The sequence below is a fragment of the Neofelis nebulosa genome, chromosome 10 (genome assembly GCF_028018385.1).
Source record: "Neofelis nebulosa isolate mNeoNeb1 chromosome 10, mNeoNeb1.pri, whole genome shotgun sequence".
Taxonomy (NCBI): Eukaryota; Metazoa; Chordata; class Mammalia; order Carnivora; family Felidae; genus Neofelis; species Neofelis nebulosa.
The window spans coordinates 58,806,526-58,824,786 of NC_080791.1; the positions used below are offsets into that span (position 1 = coordinate 58,806,526).

Consider the following 18,261-nt stretch of genomic DNA (forward strand, 5'->3'; position numbering starts at 1 on the left):
TCTTCTTGCCTTTGGGAAGCATTGTAAAAATTCTCCCACTATGAGAACATCTACTGTTTCATTAAAACAACTACTTAACTATTTTATTATGCCAGAATTTTTAAACAACTATCTCTTGAAGTCTTAAAAATTTTTCTAAAGTCTTTAAAAATACAACAATAATTCAGATTTTATAATATAAATCCATGCAGTAGGGTTGACTTTATTGAAATTTGCTTTATAACCCAAGTTATCTAAAATGTATTTCTAACAAGAATCAGTTAACAGTTACTACTTTAAGCCATAAGAGATTTACAAAAATTTCCATTGTGTTAACTGATTTTAGATTTTGGAATTTTTTTACTGAATTGAATAGAAATATCATGAAGATACTTTCCTTTAATCTTTTGTTTGGAGAAACTGCAAATCTACAGAAATGTTGAAAGATTTATATACTGAAGAATAATGTTAATTGCCTCTCTATATTTTTAAGTTTATTTATTTATTTTGAGAGAGACAGAGACAGCATGAGTGGGGGAGGAACAGTGGGAGAGGGAGACCAAGAATCTCAAGCAGGTTCCACACTGTCAGCACAGAGCCTGATGCAGAGGTCCAAGTCACAAAACCATGAGATCATGACCTGAGTTGAAACTAAGAGCCAGACCTTTAACTGACTGAGCCACCCAGGCATCTCTAATTGCCTCTGTATTAACCTAGTTACTAACATTTTGCTATATTAATGTCAGTACACATTTTTTTTTTCTAAGCTGGATTGAGAGTAAGTTTCAGTCATCATCCTTCTCTTCTACATATTTCACTTTGCATCTTCTGAGAACAAGACCATTTTTCAAAATATAATGTCATCATCACATCAAAGATAATGAATAATAATTCTGTAATATCAAATATTTAGTTTATATTCAGATTTCCTCATTTATTCTCGAAATGTCAAAAGCAGTTTTCCCAAGATCCAATTAAGGTTTGCACATTGCATTTGGTAGATAATGTTTCTTGATTTTATTTAGAATATTTCCTCCACTTTTTTTGTTTTTCATAACATTAACTCTTTGATAAGTCTGGTCATTTGTATTATAAAATGCTTTTTTGTATTTGGAATTTTTTATATTTGGGATTTTTTGTTTCTTTCCTTCATCATTAGCTTTACATTAAATACGAGCAGAAATACTATGTAGGTGATGTTGGGCCTAATAAGATTTTATAGTTTCTCTTAGTGACTTGGATAGATTAGAATGCAACATCACTAATACTACCATTTTTCAAGCCTGCTTGAATCTATAATAACGATGATAGGTTTTTGTCTTTTATTTTCAAAATTGTCTCAAACTATGTTTTTTTTTTTTGTTTGTTTGTTTTTTTTTGCTATATTACATATTTCTGGTGCTCTAAGAAATGAAGTTTTGTTATGTTAAAGTTTTGGCAAGGCATAATTGGAGAAAAATCAAACATTTGAGAATTTAATTTTAACTTTTACATTTCAGATTAAGCACTAATGTAAAAGCCAATATATGTTCTTAACCATTACATGTAGATGCATTTAAAAATCAACTGAGGGGTGCCTCAGTCAGTTGAGTTAATCCGACTCTTGATTTGGCTTGGGTCATGATCCCAGGGTCGTGGTATTGAGCTCTGCTCCGCATCTGGCTCTGCTCTGAGTGTGGAGCCTGCTTAAGATCCTCTCTCTCCCTTTTCCTCTATCCCTCTCCCTTGATCACATGTGCGCATGCTGTCTCTCTCTCAAAAATAAATAAACATCTAAAATAAAATTAAAAAACAAAATTTAAAAATCAACTGAAAATTATAATTTGCCCTTATTGTGGGAATTTCCTTTAGAGAGTCTGGTACTTGTTAAATTGAAAGTATGTAAAACATCTTTGTTACCAATTGTCTAATGATAATTTTGGTAATGACACTGTTACAGCCTTCCTTTTCAGAAAATTCCATAGTTTTCCTATTATTTGCTGTTGGTACATGACCTATATGGTCAAGACTACCACAAAAAGAAATGGAATTGCAATTTATATAAGCACTTTTATTTTCTTTATGTATTTATGTATTTATTTTAATTTTTTAATTTAATTTATTTAAAAAAATTTTTATTGTTTATTTTATTTTTGAGAGAGAGAGAGAGAGAGAGACAGAGTGCAAGCAGGGGAGGGACAGAGAGAGAGGGAGACAACAGGATCCAAAGCAGGCTCCAGGCTTCCACCTGTCAGCACAGAGCCCGGCACAGGAGCTTGAAGTCAGGAACTGTGAGAGCATGACCTGAGCTGAAATTGGCTCTTAACTGACTGAGCCACCCAGGTGCCCCTTTAATTTTTTTTTGAGAGAGAGCACACATGTGCATATGAGAGAATGCAAGCAGGGGAGGGGTAGAAGGAGAGAGAGAATCTTAAGCAGGCTCCTCCACCAGCACAGAGCCCCATGCCACTATCTCCATCTTAGCGTGAGATCATGACCTGAGCTGAAATCAAGAGCTTAATCGACTGAGCCACACAGGTACCCTTATTTGAGCACTTTCAATCTCCTCTATCAGTTTCAATGTTAAAACAGCCTTTAAAAGTACGGTGGTCGTGTTTTGGTTCCTTTTTAATATTTTAGTCTGGTGGTTTGCCTCTGTCAGGAGCTCAATCTTGTGAATGTTGTTATTTCTTTAGTTAGATATTAAGAGAATCTATGTACTAGAAGGGTTCACTACATTTAATTTTTTTATAAAGTACTGTTTTTAAATTAGAAGGTTTTTAAAAGATATACCAGTTTCCATGTGTTGAGAAATATTTATCAAACACTCTTCTAGGTACTGTGACACTACCCAAAAAAGTCCTAAAGCTTAGAGAGCTTACGTTCTATTGGTGTGTTGTCTTCCAATTAAATACATTAATTTCTTTTCCTTCAAAGGCACTGATATGGCATTATAACCAATTGTAAAAGAATGACCTCTATAGAATTATATTACTAGTTGCATAATATTGTCATCCTCTGTGCAAAGGATTGATTGGCCAAAAGGGTTGAATATTATTTGTGAAATATAGAGAGCATACAGATAAGCCACCCCAATAGAGAAATATTATAAAGGAAAATAATTCAGATGGATTGATCATATGACAGCAATTTGAAAAACGTACCTTAAACATATGCACAGTAAACCTGTAATACATTTTTAGGGGGATGTTAGAAGAAGGAAAGACAATCATATTGCATAACCTTACTTACACCTAAAGGGATTTGAGCAATAAACTTTTTCAAGTTTCTTGGTACTTTCAGTTTCCTACAAGAGTATTAATGCTTTATTTTTAAGCCTGGTTTGTGAAATTCACTTTGTAATTCTCCAGAAATAACAGATGTGTTGCATATCTATTTATCCAAACAGAAGAAATGAATCTCTGAAAACACAGAAGCCATGTAAGAGTCACTAAACAACCTTAAATATTAGGGTAAAATCAAGTCTGGCTTTTGACTGCATTTAACTTACCACTTGAGGTGTTGGTAAAATCATTTGCAGTATTCAAACTGAAAATGCTAAAGGCAAGTTCTGTGTATTAATTTATTTCCTGTAGTCTTTGGCAGAATGCTGCTAGTGAAAGAAGGATACAAAAGGTTACTGTGGCTAGAGAGAAGGAGCAGGAAAAGATTGTGGACTTTAAGGGCGGTTCCTTGCCTGAGGACAAACAGAACAAATATGGACACCCTGTCAAATAGCCTGTGGTGACACACTGTTGCGCCTAAAGTTTTTGCTATTTTTATTCTTTTGAGAAAGAAGTTTATGAAGAGTTGGGCATACTACCCAAGAAGTTAGTGTTATGTGTATGTGGTGGGATTCTTTTTTGGTAAATTTCATCAGCATAGAAATTTAAAATGTAACTTAATTTAGCCTTGTGCAGTTAGCTTTCTGGCCATTGCTGTTACAGAAGATTGGCAAAATTGTTTGAAATGGTGGAGTATATACTTGGAGCTTTTTGTTCTACCAGTCTCTTCCCATAGAACAATGAGGATAACTATCTGGAGAGAAGATTGAGGATTATTTTCTGTGTTTATGTTGATTCTTAATTTTATTTATTCATTTTTAAATTTCTTAATGTTTATTTTTGAGAGAGAGAGACAGACAGACAGACAGAGATAGGAGCCTGAGCGGGGGGAGGAGCAGAGAGAGGGAGACACAGAATCCAAAGCAGGCTCCAGGTTCTGAGCTGTCAGCACAGAGCCTGACTGTGGGGCTCAAACTTATAAGCCTTTGAGCTGTGAGATCATGACCTGAGTTGAAGTTGGATGTTAACCGACTGAGCCACCCAGGTGCCCTGTCTGCTCTGATCTTTATTATTTTCTTCCCTCTGCTAGCTTTGGGTTTAGTTTGTTCTTTTTTTTCTGTTCCTTATATTCCCCCCCGCCCACCAGGGCTACTGGCTGCTTGGTTTATTTTCCACTTGGTGCAAGGCACATGGTTACAGGGTGTTGGGAAGGCTTGCCTGTGGCTTGGGTAGTAAAAAGTGGCATTTTCTCAACTTCCTTTTTGGTGTTTTGTTATTTTGATGTAAAAGAACACAAGTACTTCTGCCACAGCCCAGCTAGTCTAGGAGGGGAGGGGAGGGGAGGGAAAAGAGGGAAGGGAGGGGCTCTGATGAGCCTAGAGCCTCCTGAAGCCTGACAGGGGCCCCTCAGGACTGAGGCCCGGTGTTGGCTTTGCCAGGCTGGCCACCAGGCTGCTTCCTCATGGCTTCCAGAGCCAGGTCTCAGGTGATCGAGCTGCCGAAGTCCTGGGGAGATTCCCAACGCTCTGGGGACTCCAACACTGTATCCATGAATGGGAGAGTGGACTTCCTGAAAAAGAAGCTTGCCCACCAGTGACCTCGGTCGGCCTTGGGGAGACGCCAGTAATAGTCATGGGTGGCCACGAGTGAGCTGCTGGAGGAGATGACTGCCATGCTGTTGCTTGTGGGCCTGTGGAAACCTCTGTGGTGACCCCTTGCAGGCCTCGTTGTGCAATAACAGGTGGGAGGGACAGGGACGCTAGGCCACGGAGCCCTTTTGCAGAGGAGACCCCCCAAGGCTGCTCCACGACCAAAGTGCATGCGGAGTCTCTGTTCCTTATGTTCTAAAGTTAGGTTGTTGATCTGAGATCTTTCTTGTATTTTAATATGTGCATTTATAGCTATAGGGGTGGCTGGGTGGCTCAGTTGGTTAAGCAGCCAACTTTGGTTCAGGTCATGAGCTCACAGCTTGAGGGCTCATGGGTTCGAGCCCTGCATCAGTCTCTGTGCTAACAGCACAGAGCCTGGAGCCTGCTCTCAATTCTGTGTCTCCCTCTCTCTCTGCCCCTCCCCTGCTTGTGCTCTGTCTGTCTGTCTCTCTCTCTCTTAAAAATAAATAAACATTAAAAACAAATTAAAAAACATTTTCCCTTTGGCACCGCTTTTGCTGTGTCCTGTAATTTTTAGTATGTTGTGTTTTTCATTTTCATTATTCTCTAGATAGTTTCTAGTTTGCCTTATGATTTCTTCTTTGAGCTAGTGGTTGTTTAAAAATGTGTTATTTCGGGTGCCAGGGTGGCTCAGTTGGTTAAGCATCTGACTCTTGATTTCAGCCCAGGTGATGATCTCACAGTTGTAAGATTGAGCCCTGTATGGAGCTCCGTCCTGGGCATGGAGCCTGTTTAAGATTCTCTCTCCCTCTCTCTTTGCCCTGTCCCCTGCTTGCTCTTTCTCTCTCTCTCAAAAAGTGCATGTTTCATTTACACAATTTTGTGAATTTTTCAGTTTTCTTTTTTTTATTGATTTCTAACCTTTTCCCATTGTTGACAGGGAAGATACTTTGTATATCTTTTAAAAACTATTGAGACTTCAATTTGTGGTGGCCTCTAATGTATGGTTTTTCTTGGAAAGTGTCCTATGTGTGCTTGGGAATAATGTGTGTTCTGTTGTTATTGGGTACAGTGTTCTGTTTATAATTGTTAGGTCTAGTTAATTTTGTTGTTGTTTAAGTTTTCTCTATTTCCTAACATTCTATCTGGTTGTTCTGTTTATTTTTGTGAGTGAGATTTTGAAGTCTTTATTAATTTGGAGTATCTAATTCTCCTTTTAGTTCTATCAGTTATTGCTTCATATATTTTGATGATCTTTCATTAGGTACATGAACATTTATAATTAATAAGTATTCTCATTGTATTGAAACTTTTATTAATGTATGATGTTCTCTTTGTCTCATGACCTTTATTTATTTTTATTTTTTTGAGTTTATTTATTTTTGAGATAGAGGAGGGGCGGGGGGCAGAGAGAGACAGAGAGAGAGTCCCAAGCAGACTCCGCACTGTCAGCACAGAGCTCAGTGCAGGGCTGGAAACCATGAACTGTGAGATCATGACCAGAGCAGAAATTGAATTGGACGCTTAGCCAACCGAGCCACCCAGGCATGCCTCATGACCTTTCTTGACTTAAAATGTATTTTGTCTGATATTAGTGTAGCTCTCTTTTGGTTGCTATATGCATGCAATATCTTCTTTTTACTTTACTTCAACCTGTTTATGGCTTTGGATTTCAAGTGAGTCTTGTGTAGACAACATATAGTTGGATCATGTATTTCTACCCATGCCAATCTGTTTTTTTATTGGAGTGTTTAATCCATTTATTAAAGTAATTACTGATAAGGACTTAATTATGTCATTGTGCTCTTTGTTTACTGTGTGCCTTATAGCTTTTTCATTCCTTATTTTCTGAATTACTATCTTTTGTGTTTATTTCATTTTTTTGTAGTGAAATGTTTAAATTACTTTCTCATTTCCTTTTATGTATATTCTATAGCTATTGTGTTTGTAATTAGCAAGGGAATTACATTTAGCATCCTAAAGTTATGACACTCCTACTTGAATTTATACCAGCTTAACTTCAGTAATAGAAAAGCTGCTCTTTTAAGGCACCATTCCCACCCTTTTCACTTGCTAATATCCCATAATTACATTTTAATACATTGTATGCCCCAAAATATAAACAAGTAATTTTCAAAATGTATTTAGTCTCTTAAATTATGTAGAAAACAGGATTTGAGTTACAAATCAAAGTTACACTAATACTTGCTTTTATGCTGATAATTTTTTTCTTTAAATGTATCAATCATGTAAATCATATACAAAACAAAAAGTATAGTTACAAATCATTGTTACAATAATACTGTATTTTGTAATTGTCCACATATATACCTTTAGTGAGATCTTTATTTCTTCATACAGCTTCAAGCTACTATCTGGTGTCCCTTCCTTCCACCCTGCAGGACTCCCTTGTGCATTTCCTGCAAGGCAGGTCTAGTGCTCACAAACTGACTCAACTTTTGTTTACTTGAGAATGTCTTTAATTTCTCCCTCATTTTGAGGGACAGTTTTGCCAGATACAGAATTCTTAGTTGACAGGTTTTTTCTTTTAGCACTTTGAATATATAGAACCACTGTCTTCTGGCCTTCAGAGTTTTTGATGAGAAGTCTGTTAGCATTCTTTGTTTTTCATTCATTCATTCATTCATTCATTTTTAAACTATTATTATTATTTTTTATTTTAGAGAGCAGGAGTCAGGGAGAAGGGCAGAGGTAGAGAGAGAGATTCTCAAGCAGGCTCCACACTCAGCCCAGAGCCTGATGCAGAGCTTGATCCCATGACCCTGGGATCATGACTTGAGCCGAAATCAAGAGTCAGATGCCCAACCAACTGAGCCACCCAAGTGCCCCTACAAGAATTTCTCTCTTTGTTTTTTGACAGTTTAATTATAATATGTCTCAGTGTGGGTCTCTTTGAGACGTATCCTACTTGGAATTCATTGAACTTCTTGGATATTTATATGTCATTCATCAAATTTGGGAGGTTTTCAGGCATTCTTCAAATCTCTGTCCCATTCTCTCTTCTCCTTCTGGGACTCACATGATGCATATATTAGTCTGCTTGATGGTGTCACACAGGTTCCATAGGCTTTATTTACTTTTTTCCCAATCTTTCTCTTCCTCAGACTTGATAATTTCTGTTGTCCTATTTTTGAGTTCACTGATGTTTCTTCTGCCTGCCCAAATTTGCCATTGAATCCCTCTACTGAAATTTTCATTTCAGTTGTATACTTTTCAGCTCCAGAATTTGTTTTTGGTTTCTTTTTAGGTTTTTTATTTCTTTATTGATATTTCCATTTTGTTCACACATTGTTTTAATTTCTCCATACTTTAGTTCTTTGAGCATTTGTAAGTCCCTTGTTTTAAAGACTTAGTCTAGTTTATACACTATAAGTTCTTTTTTTGGGAATAGCTTCTGTTGATTTAATTTTTTTCTATGAACAAGCCTTACTTTCTTTGTATGCCCTGTGATTTTTTTTGTTGAACATGAGACATTTTAGTCTAATAATGTAACTCTGGACCTCTCCCCCTTACTCAAGGTTTAGTTTTTGTTTTTTTGATTGTCGTAGGCTCTCTCTGTGCTGAGAATCGGCCTGAGGGGTAAACTTAAGGTCTTACCAAGTTTTTTTCCTGAGGCTTTCCCTGTCCATACATGGTCACTTTCTAATTTTCCTGCATATGCATATTCTAGTCATGATCTAGTCATTCATTTGAATGTTCTAGTCGTTAAAGTCTAGCTTCTGAAAGGGAAAAAAAGCCAAAAAAAAAAAAAATGAAGGTGAGGAAAAGGGTGCTACTTCCTTAAATTTCCTGTAAATCATTTAGTGGGGCTTGCAACACTTGGGAGAGGTACAACAAAATGGCTGCCTTCCTCTTTGTCTCTACCTCTGTGATCAGAAGCAGCAGTTAGCAATCTAACAGATTTCCAATATTTGGAGGCGAGGGTCCTTTTTGCCCGCCTTGGTTTCCACAAGCTCTGTGCGAGCTTCTCCAGGAACATGTACACAGCTGTTGGCCATGTGTCTGGAGGATGAATAGCTGCTAATCTGCTAAGAGCTGAAATTGACTGAAATTAGCCAGAATTTACTCTTCCAAATCTTCCCCTGGAAGTTACAAGCCTTCAGCCTCTCCAGAGTTCCAAAATAGTTACAGCAGACAGATTCTGCCGCAATAGTTATCCTCTAGGTGGGGAGACAGATTCCTGGGGCTTCCTACTCTACCATCTTCCCAGAATCCTCTGCCTGTTGCCTTCTTTTTAACCAAGAGTCTAGTGTGTTTCTGACTTTAACTCTGATTACAAATTTGTGTTTTTGATCTAGGGAGATAGTTATTTCATTTAATGTCTATTTTTGTCTTGTTTGTTTTCTTTTTTAAATTAATGTATTTTTTATTTGATTTGTAGGTTTTGAGTGGGATGGGTAGATAATACATGAAAACATGAATTTATTATATGATCTTAAAGTCTTTCTTAGTCTTTTTTAAAATGTTTATTTATTTTTGAGAGAGCATGCACAGGTGCGCGGGGGAGGGACAGAGAAGGGGACAGAAGATCCACAGCTGGCTCCATGCTGACAGCAGAGAGCCCAATACGGAGCCTGAACCCACAAACTGTGAGATTGTGACCTGAGCCGAAGTTGGATGCTAAACTGACTGAGCCACCCAGGTGCCCCCTTTCTTAGATAGTGTTAGATAGTCTTAAAAAATTTTTTTTTAAATGTTTATTTATTATTGAGAGACAGAGACAGAGCATAAGCATGGGAGGGACAGAGAGAGAAGGAAACACTGAATCTGAAGCAGGCTCTGGGCTCTCAGCTGTCAGCAGAGAGCCTGACACGGGGCTCAAACTCATGAACTGTGAGATCATGACCTGAGCTGAAGTTGGATGCTTAACTGACTGAGCCACCCAGGCATCCCAAAAGATTTCTTACGTTAATCAAGGATTACTTGAGGGTATGGCAAACCTGACATCGTTTCTTTAACTGTAGGTTTTCACTGTCTTGGAAAGAGAATCAGTGCTCAGATTTCCAGAAATTTGAGTGTTGGCAGTAAAACAACAACAACAACAACAACAACAACAACAACAAAAACCACAGAGGAAAATTTTAATAAAATTTGTAATTAGTTTCTCAGGACTTCATTTGGTACTGGGATTCATAAAACTTGAATTTTCATAGACTAAAAGCTAGTTTTGCTTCTCTTCTTACATTGGAATGAAGAGGAGAAATATTGGTTGACTTTCAGCAAGCCAAACCTAGTAGAAGATAAAACTGGAGTGGGGAAGGGTGAGCCTGCCTCATTTTTAGGGATGGTAATATCTGACATTTATATTTATAGTTTACTTACCAATGAAGTGCAGTGTTGATAGCTTGCTGTTCACTGACAGAATGTTTTCTGTAGCCTCCCCTACAAGTTTTTAATCTTAGAAGAGGACCCTAGATATTAATTTAAAAGAAAAAAGAAATATTATAATGTAATCTATCCTTTTCTATTATGAGGTTTATCTACTTATTTTAAAAAATGAAACTATATTAAGGTGTGAAACATGATGCTTTGATATACATGTACATCATGAAATGATTATCGTGAAACTAACATAGGTGTCTCCTCAAATAGTTACTTTCTCTTTTTTCTTTTTCTTTTTTTTGTGGGCAGAGCACCTGATATCTACATTTTTTTTAGCAACCTTCCAGTATACAGTACAGTGTTATTAACTAGAGTCTTGGTGCTCTGTGTTAGATCTTTATACTTACTCATTCTGATTAACTGCAACTTTGTATCCTTTGACCAACACCTGTCCATTTCTTGTACCTCCTTACCCCTGTAACCACAGTTCTCTCTGCGCATGTATTTGATGACATAAAAGTCAGATCATATAATAATTTTCTTTGTGCATCTGGTTTATTTTCCTTAGCGTAATGTCCTCTAGGTTTGTCCATGTTGTTGCCAAATAGCAGGATCTTCTTCTTTTTTTAAGGATGCCTGCTATATATTACAGACAGTTAACCCTGGAACATTGTAAGCTCCTAGCCCTACACGGTCAAAAATCTTCATGTAACTTTTGACTCCCCAAACTTAACCACTAATAAATACTCTACTGTTGACTGGTATCCTTATTGATAACATAGTCGTTTAACACCTATTATGTGTAAAATGTTATTAAAATCGTAAGTGGGGCGCCTTGGTGGCTCAGTCAGTTGGGCGTCCAACTTTGGCTCACATCATGATCTTGTGGTTAATGAGTTCAAGCCCTGTGTCGGGCTCTGTGCTGACAGCTCAGAGCCTGGAGCCTGCTTTGGATTCTGTGTCTCCCTTTCTCTCTGCCCCTCCCTGAATCGCACTCTGTCTCTCTCTCCCTCAAAAACAAATAAAAACATTAGAAAAGTTTAAAAAGAAAATTATAAGTAAAATAGGTTTACTCCATTTACAGTAAAAATTCCACACAGAGGTTCAAATCCATGTTGTTCAGTGGTCGGATGTATACATATAACACAGTTTCTTTATCCATTCATCCGTCAGTGGATCCTTAGTTGTTTCCCTGTCTTGGTGATTGTGAGTAATGCTGCAGTGAACGTGCTTCTGTAGATACCTCTTCAAGGTACTGATTTCATTTCCTTGGATTGCTGGATTATATGGTCATTTAGTTTTAGGTCTTTTTTTTTTTTTTTAAGTTATTTATTTCTTTAGTAATCTCTCCACCAGTGTGGGACTGGAACTCACCACCCTGAAATCAAGAGTCTCATGCTCTTCTTTTTTTTTCAACGTTTTTTTTTTTTTATTTTTTTATTTTTGGGACAGAGAGAGACATAGCATGAACGGGGGAGGGGCAGAGAGAGAGGGAGACACAGAATCGGAAACAGGCTCCAGGCTCCGAGCCATCAGCCCAGAGCCTGACGCGGGGCTCGAACTCACGGACCGCGAGATCGTGACCTGGCTGAAGTCGGACGCTTAACCGACTGCGCCACCCAGGCGCCCCAAGTCTCATGCTCTTCTAACTGAGCCATTCAGGTGCCCCAAGTTTTAAGTTTTTGAGGAAACTGCATATCATCTTCCATAATGACTATACCACTTTACACCCCCGCCAGTACTTTATGAGTGTTTGTTTTTCTTTGGATCTTTACTGACACTTGTTTTCTTTTATCTTTTTGATAATATCCATCTTAAGAGGCATGAGGTAATATCTCACTGTGGTTTTGATTTGCATTTCCCTGATGATTAGTGACATCAAACACCTTTTCATGCACCTGTTGGCTATTTATGGAAAAATGTCTAGAAAGGTCCTTTACTCATTTTTTAAAAAAATCAGGTTGTTATTTTGCTGTTGAGTTGTGTAAGTTCCTTGTATATTTTGGATATTAATCCCTTATCAGATACATGGTTTTAAAATATTTTCTCCCAGTCTATAGGTTGCCTTTTCATTTTGTTGATTGTTTTCTTTACTGTGAAGAAGCTTTTTAGTTTGATGTAGTCCCACTTGTTTATTTTTACATTTGTTGCCTGAGCTTTTGGTGTCATATCAAAAAAAATCATTGTCAAGTCCAATGTCAAGGAGCTTTTCCCCTATGTTTTTCCTTCTAGGAATTTTATAGTTTCAGGTCTTATACTTATGTCTTTATTTTGAGTTGATTTTTGTGTATGGTATAAGATAAGGATCCATTTTCATTCTTCTGCATATAGATACTCAGTTTTCCTAACACCATTCATTGAAAAGACTGTCATTTCCCCATTGTGTGTTCTTTGCATCAGTGTCAAAAATTACTTGATTGTGTATGTGTGAGTTTATTTCTGGGTTCTCTATTCTCTTCCATGCTCTGTGTATCTTTTTTCTTATGCCAGTACTGCACTTGTTGTTGTTGTTTTAAATTTTTAATGCACTGTTTGTTTGTTTTTTTAATGTTTATTTATTTTTGAGACAGAGAGAGACAGAGCATGAATGGGGGAGGGTCAGAGAGAGAGAGGGAGACACAGAATCTGAAACAGGCTCCAGGCTCTGAGCTGCCAGCACAGAGCCCAACGCGGGGCTCGAACTCACGGACCGTGAGATCATGACCTGAGCCGAAGTCGGACGCTTAACCGACTGAGCCACCCAGGCGCCCCTGCACTGTTTTGATTACTGGAGTTTTGTAAAATAGTTTGGAGTTGGGGAACATGATTCCTCCAACTTTGTCTCAGGATGGCATTGGCTGTTTGTGACCTTGTGTGTTTCCTTATACATTTTATTTATTTTAATTTTTTAATTTTTAAATGTTTGTTTATTTTGAGAGATAAAAAGCATGAATGGGAAGAGGGAGGGAGGGAGAGAGAGAATCCCAAGCAGGCTCTGCAGTGTCAGCGAAGAGCCCAGTGCAGGGCTTGATCTCATGACCACAAGACCATGATCTGAGCCTAAAGCAAGAGTCGAATACTTGACCGACTGAACCACCCAGCTGCCCTTCATTATAAATTTTAGATTTTTTTTTTCTATTTTTGTGGAAAAAACCATTGGAATTTTGATAGGGATTGCATTGAATCTGTACATCACTTTGAGGAGTATGGACATTTCAACAGTGTTAATTCTTCTAATCTGTGTATGTGGAATATCTGTCCATTAATTTGCAGCTTCAATTTCTTTCATCAGTGTTTTACAGTTTTTACTCTACACATCTTTCACCTTCTTGGTTAAATTTATTCCTAAATATATATATTTTCGATGCTATCCTAAATGGGATTGTTTTCGTGATTTCCTTTGGAGATAGATCATTGTTGGTGTAGAGACAAACTTGTAGGTTGATTTTTATTTTATCCTGCAATGTTATTGAATTTGTTTATTCTGACAGATTTTCTTGGGGGTCTTTAAGGTCTTCTACAATTAGGATCATGTCATCTCTAAACAGATAATTTTACTTCTTCCCTTTTGATTTGGCTGCTTTTTATTTCTTTTGTTTGTCTGATTGCTCTTGGTAGTACTTTCAGTACTATTTTGGATAAAAGTGCCAAGAGTTGGAGGCAGCTGAGTGGCTCAGTCAGTTAAGCATCTGACTTTGGCTCAGGTCATGATCTCGCGGTTCGTGAGTTCATGCCCCACGTTGGGCTCTGTGCTGACAGCTCAGAGCCTGGAGCCTGCTTTGGATTCTGTGTCTCCCTCCCTCTCTGTCCCTTCCCTGCTTGCACTCTGTCTCTCTCTCTTTCTCTCTCTCTGTCTCTTTCTCAAAAATAAACATTAAAAAAAAAAACTTAAAAAAAAAGGGCCAAGAGCGGACAACCTTATGTATGTAATTTATGTATGTAACTTTAACGTGTGTTGTACTAGTAGTATTAAAATCAGAAATCTAGTCAGTTTGGTTTTTAGGTAATTGACAGGCATATCATGGTGACATCCAGTCATACTAGTGTTATACTGAGTATGTTACATCTGAGACTTCCCATTTTTGACTGAACATTGTTATATATAGTACACTAGGTAATGCCTGATTATCAAGGATATAAATGCCAAATTGTTGTGGCATAAGCCTGACTAATTTTATGATATTGGAAAAAAGTTGTAAGACATTTATTTATTTAATTTATTTATGAGCACAGGCAAAAGTTTATTGAAGTATAAAATCAGATTAAGAATAGTAAGAAAGCTGTCTTTACAGAGAGGGAGCATTCAGAAGTGAATACCCCAAATGTTGCAAAACTTTTAAAGGATGCAGCATTGGCAGTCCCGAGTGCTCCAGTGCCTCAGGCCCCTCTTAGCTTCCTCAAGGAATGAAGGGTTCCCATTCCTGGTATAGCTGTGGATGTGTAATACATTATTTGGGAAGTTTGATATAAAGTGTCAAAGGCTGACCTTGATTTAGATTAGGAGATAGAACCCTTTTAATATAAGTTTTGTTGATGACAGATAAACTGGGTGTCTTAGATATCTAGTAACTGATGTAAAAAGTGAAATCAGGTAAAATGGAATAGTCATGATGGCCATGTAGAGGAGTAAATATTCAGTTATTTAGGTGTTTTTTCCTTCCTCCCTTCTTCCGTCCCTCCCTCCCTCTCTCCACATATTCTGTATTATATAGTTTTCATATTCTCTGTAGTATAGAGTCCTTACTGTGGAGGCTGCTTTCAGGCACACATGCTTGAGCAATGGAGTACAGATAGTCCCATCAAGGCAACCTACCTTAAAATATCCCTAGGCCCTAACTGATCAACGGGCTACTTACAACCAGGCACAGTTATCAAAAAAGGAAGAATTCCATATGTCGCCATACCTCCTCATCTTCCCCCTTTAAAAACAGCCCCCTTCCACTGCTTCATTGCAGAGAGCCTCTCCTCTGCTGTCCTGCTCACTGCTCCCTAGCAATGTATTCAATAAACTTTTGTCTCCTTTGTTTGGCCTCAGGTGAATTCATTCACCTCCTGTGCCACCCGCTTCCACCCGATCGTCGCCCCACATTTGGGGGCCCCCATCCAATCTAGAGACACCTGTTTGACACCACACTTCCCTCTATTGGCTGTGAAGCCAGGAAGCAGGGAGGTAACTTGGAACCTCCACAATTCCCACAGTGAGGAAATGCTGGTGGAATGTTTTTGCTTTCCCTTCTGAAAGGAATCACTTGGCCTTGATGCTCCTTGTGGCCTCAGTGTCTATGCCTGGAACCCATATATTGTATTCTAGGTACTGTGCCAGTCACTTAAAGACAGTATTAAAAAAAAAAAAATACTACCAAGCTCCCTCTGCCTGTCTCCGGGTAGCTTCATTCAGTATATCCTTCAAGGTGCAGATCAAGTGTTAGCCTGTTTTAGGATTTTACTACCTCATCTTTTCCTGCTCAGTCTGGATTTGGTAGCCCTTAAGTGTACCTTAGTATCTTTTTTGCTTCTGTCACTTCTCATCCTGTTATACCCCTCTCTTCACCCATTTTGCATAGTCTCTGGTATGTGTTTAAATACTTGGTGAATGTTTATTTAGAGAATGAATGAATGAATGAAGAAATACAGTTTCAGGTTTTGAAAATGAAAGTAATCTTTAATTGAAATTTGCCCCATTTCAAGTGTTAAAATTGATTCATTTTTGCAAAGTTGAAGAGACAAATGTACCAAAGCAGTAGTGTTTTTGCTCTGAACATGGATGACTTTTAGGATCTAGGGAAACAAAACAATTTTTTAAAAGGTTACATTTATTGAAGGTAAACAGTGTTCTGCACTAATGCCTATATTCCCTAGTAGTTAGATAGAAATAACTGGTATAAACCAAACAGCAGTTTGTTTTCAATCTAAGAGATTTTAAAGATGGAGACCATCTATTTACTTTAGGCAGAGTTTCACAGGGTATTTATACCTTGGCTCTTAAATTTAGAAAATGGATTTTATTAGTTTATCTAGAAGAAATCTTCCAATAAAACTAACAATCTACTGGGGCGCCTGCGTGGCTCAGTTGGTTAAGCGACCGACTTCGGCTCAGGTCATGATCTCGCAGTTTGTGAGTTCGAGCCCCGCATCAGGCTCTGTGCTGACAGCTCAGAGCCTGGAACCTACTTCAGATTCTATGTCTCCCCCTCTCTCTACCCCTCCCCTGCTCACGCTCTTTGTCCCTCTGTCTTTCAATAATAAATAAATGTTTTAAAAAAATTAAAAAAAAAAACTAACAATCTACTTACGATAGGAAATTTACTTAGTCAGATTAATTATCTTTAAGGCACTCAGGAAACAAATTCACAGATCAAAAGATTGTTAAATAAACATTGAATTTGAACTGAGGGAGTGAGTTCAGTTGTCTTTCGTGGGGTGGCTTGTGATAAGATTTAAAAAAAAAAATTTGTTTTGGTAAAACATATACAACATAAAATTTATCATTTTAAAGCATCCTAGCCAAAGGGGCACCTGGGTGGCTCATTTGTCCACCTCTTGATTTTCTGCCCAGGTCATGATTTCATGGTTCATGAGATAGAGCCCTGTGTCGGGCTCTGTGCTGATTGATTTGGGCCTGCTTGGGATTCTCTCTCTGCCTCTCCCCTGCTTGTTCTCTTTCTCTTTCTCTCTCTCTCTTTCTCTCTCTCTCTCTCTCTCTCTCTCTCTCTCTCTCTCTCAAAATAAATAAACATTTTTTAAAAATTAAAAAAATAATGTGTACAAGTAAGTAAAAACAAAAGTATAAAAGTGTCATTTAAGTACATTTGCAGTGTTGTGAAACCATCACCAATATTTCCAGAACATTTTCATCACCCTAGATTGGAATTCTGTACCCATTAAGCAATAACTCATTTGCCATTCCTGATGTTTTCTGATCTACTTTTTGTCTCTATGAATTCTCCTATTCTGAATATTTCATAGAAATTGAATCATATAATCCTATAATAATTGTCCTGTTGGAGTTAAGTGTTCCAAAAGGATATTCAACTTCTTTATTCTGGAGATTGTCTAAATAGTAGTTTTCAAACATATTTTGATTGTTTTATTACATCTATAAAAATTTAAGTGTTATATGTGTGTTTATTTTTAAATTATATACATTTGTTCTGTACTATTATATGCATTATAAAATATGCATAAGAAGTTAAAGTATTATTTAAAATATATTGCCAATCAATATTGATCACATCCTGCTATCATTAGCTTATATCTGAAGGCATAAAATTCTTTTTTTTTTAATTTTTAAAAAGATTTGTTTATTTTGAGAGTGAGAAAGAGCATGAGAGAAAGTAGAGGAGGGGCAGAGACAAAGGGAGAGAAAGAATGTCAAGTAGGCCCTATGCTGTCAGCAGGTAGCCCAACATGGGGCTCGATCTCATGAACAGTGAGATCATGATCTGAGCTGAAATCAAGAGTCAGACACTCCAGCTCAACTGCCTGAGCCACCCAGGCGCCCCTCAAGGCATAAAATTCTAATTGTCTAATTTCTTAACAGATTTTATCAGATGGTCATTGTATCTACTTTATGTTGTTGATAAAGAACTCTTTGTATTGTTAGAAAGTGTCAGCTCTGCCGTGTGTCAGCTCTGCCGTTTGCATGTCTGAATCATTAGAATTTACTTTAGTATGTTTTACGTGTTATCTTTTAAAACTAGTTATCTATTTTGTGAGGACCAATCACAAATGACTCAACCAGGTACATGTAAACTGCAATATATTCAAATACTTTAAAAGTTAGTGCATAAATCAGGATGTTACTATAGCTTCTCCGTGTTGTACAACATCCTTTCTTCCCCACAATACCTTGCGTACTGTACTGTCCAAGTGAGGAGTAGGGGTGGGATGCTCCAAAAGAGTACCTATACTTAAATGTTAGTACAATTTAACTTACTTATTTTTTGATAAAATTAAATACAGATAGTACAAGTATTTTCTTTATATATGCATGTGGACTTAATTTATATACTCACATGGAATGCTTTTACCTCAGTTTCACTGCTCTAACGCTGTGGTCTGGTCATCTAACACCTTTTTCCTGGTGT

At 37.5% G+C, this 18,261-nt stretch overlaps 1 protein-coding gene and 1 long non-coding RNA gene across 6 annotated transcripts in view; both read left to right on the forward strand.

The window, feature by feature from the left end:
- FCHSD2 (FCH and double SH3 domains 2) overlaps window positions 1-18,261 on the forward strand; it is a 301,322-nt gene that overhangs the window by 69,901 nt on the left and 213,160 nt on the right. The gene's annotated exons all lie outside the window — the stretch shown is intronic.
- On the forward strand, window positions 1,351-9,940 carry LOC131487293 (uncharacterized). Its single transcript, XR_009249699.1, has 2 exons — window positions 1,351-9,515; window positions 9,760-9,940. It is a non-coding gene; the product is annotated as an uncharacterized LOC131487293 (long non-coding RNA).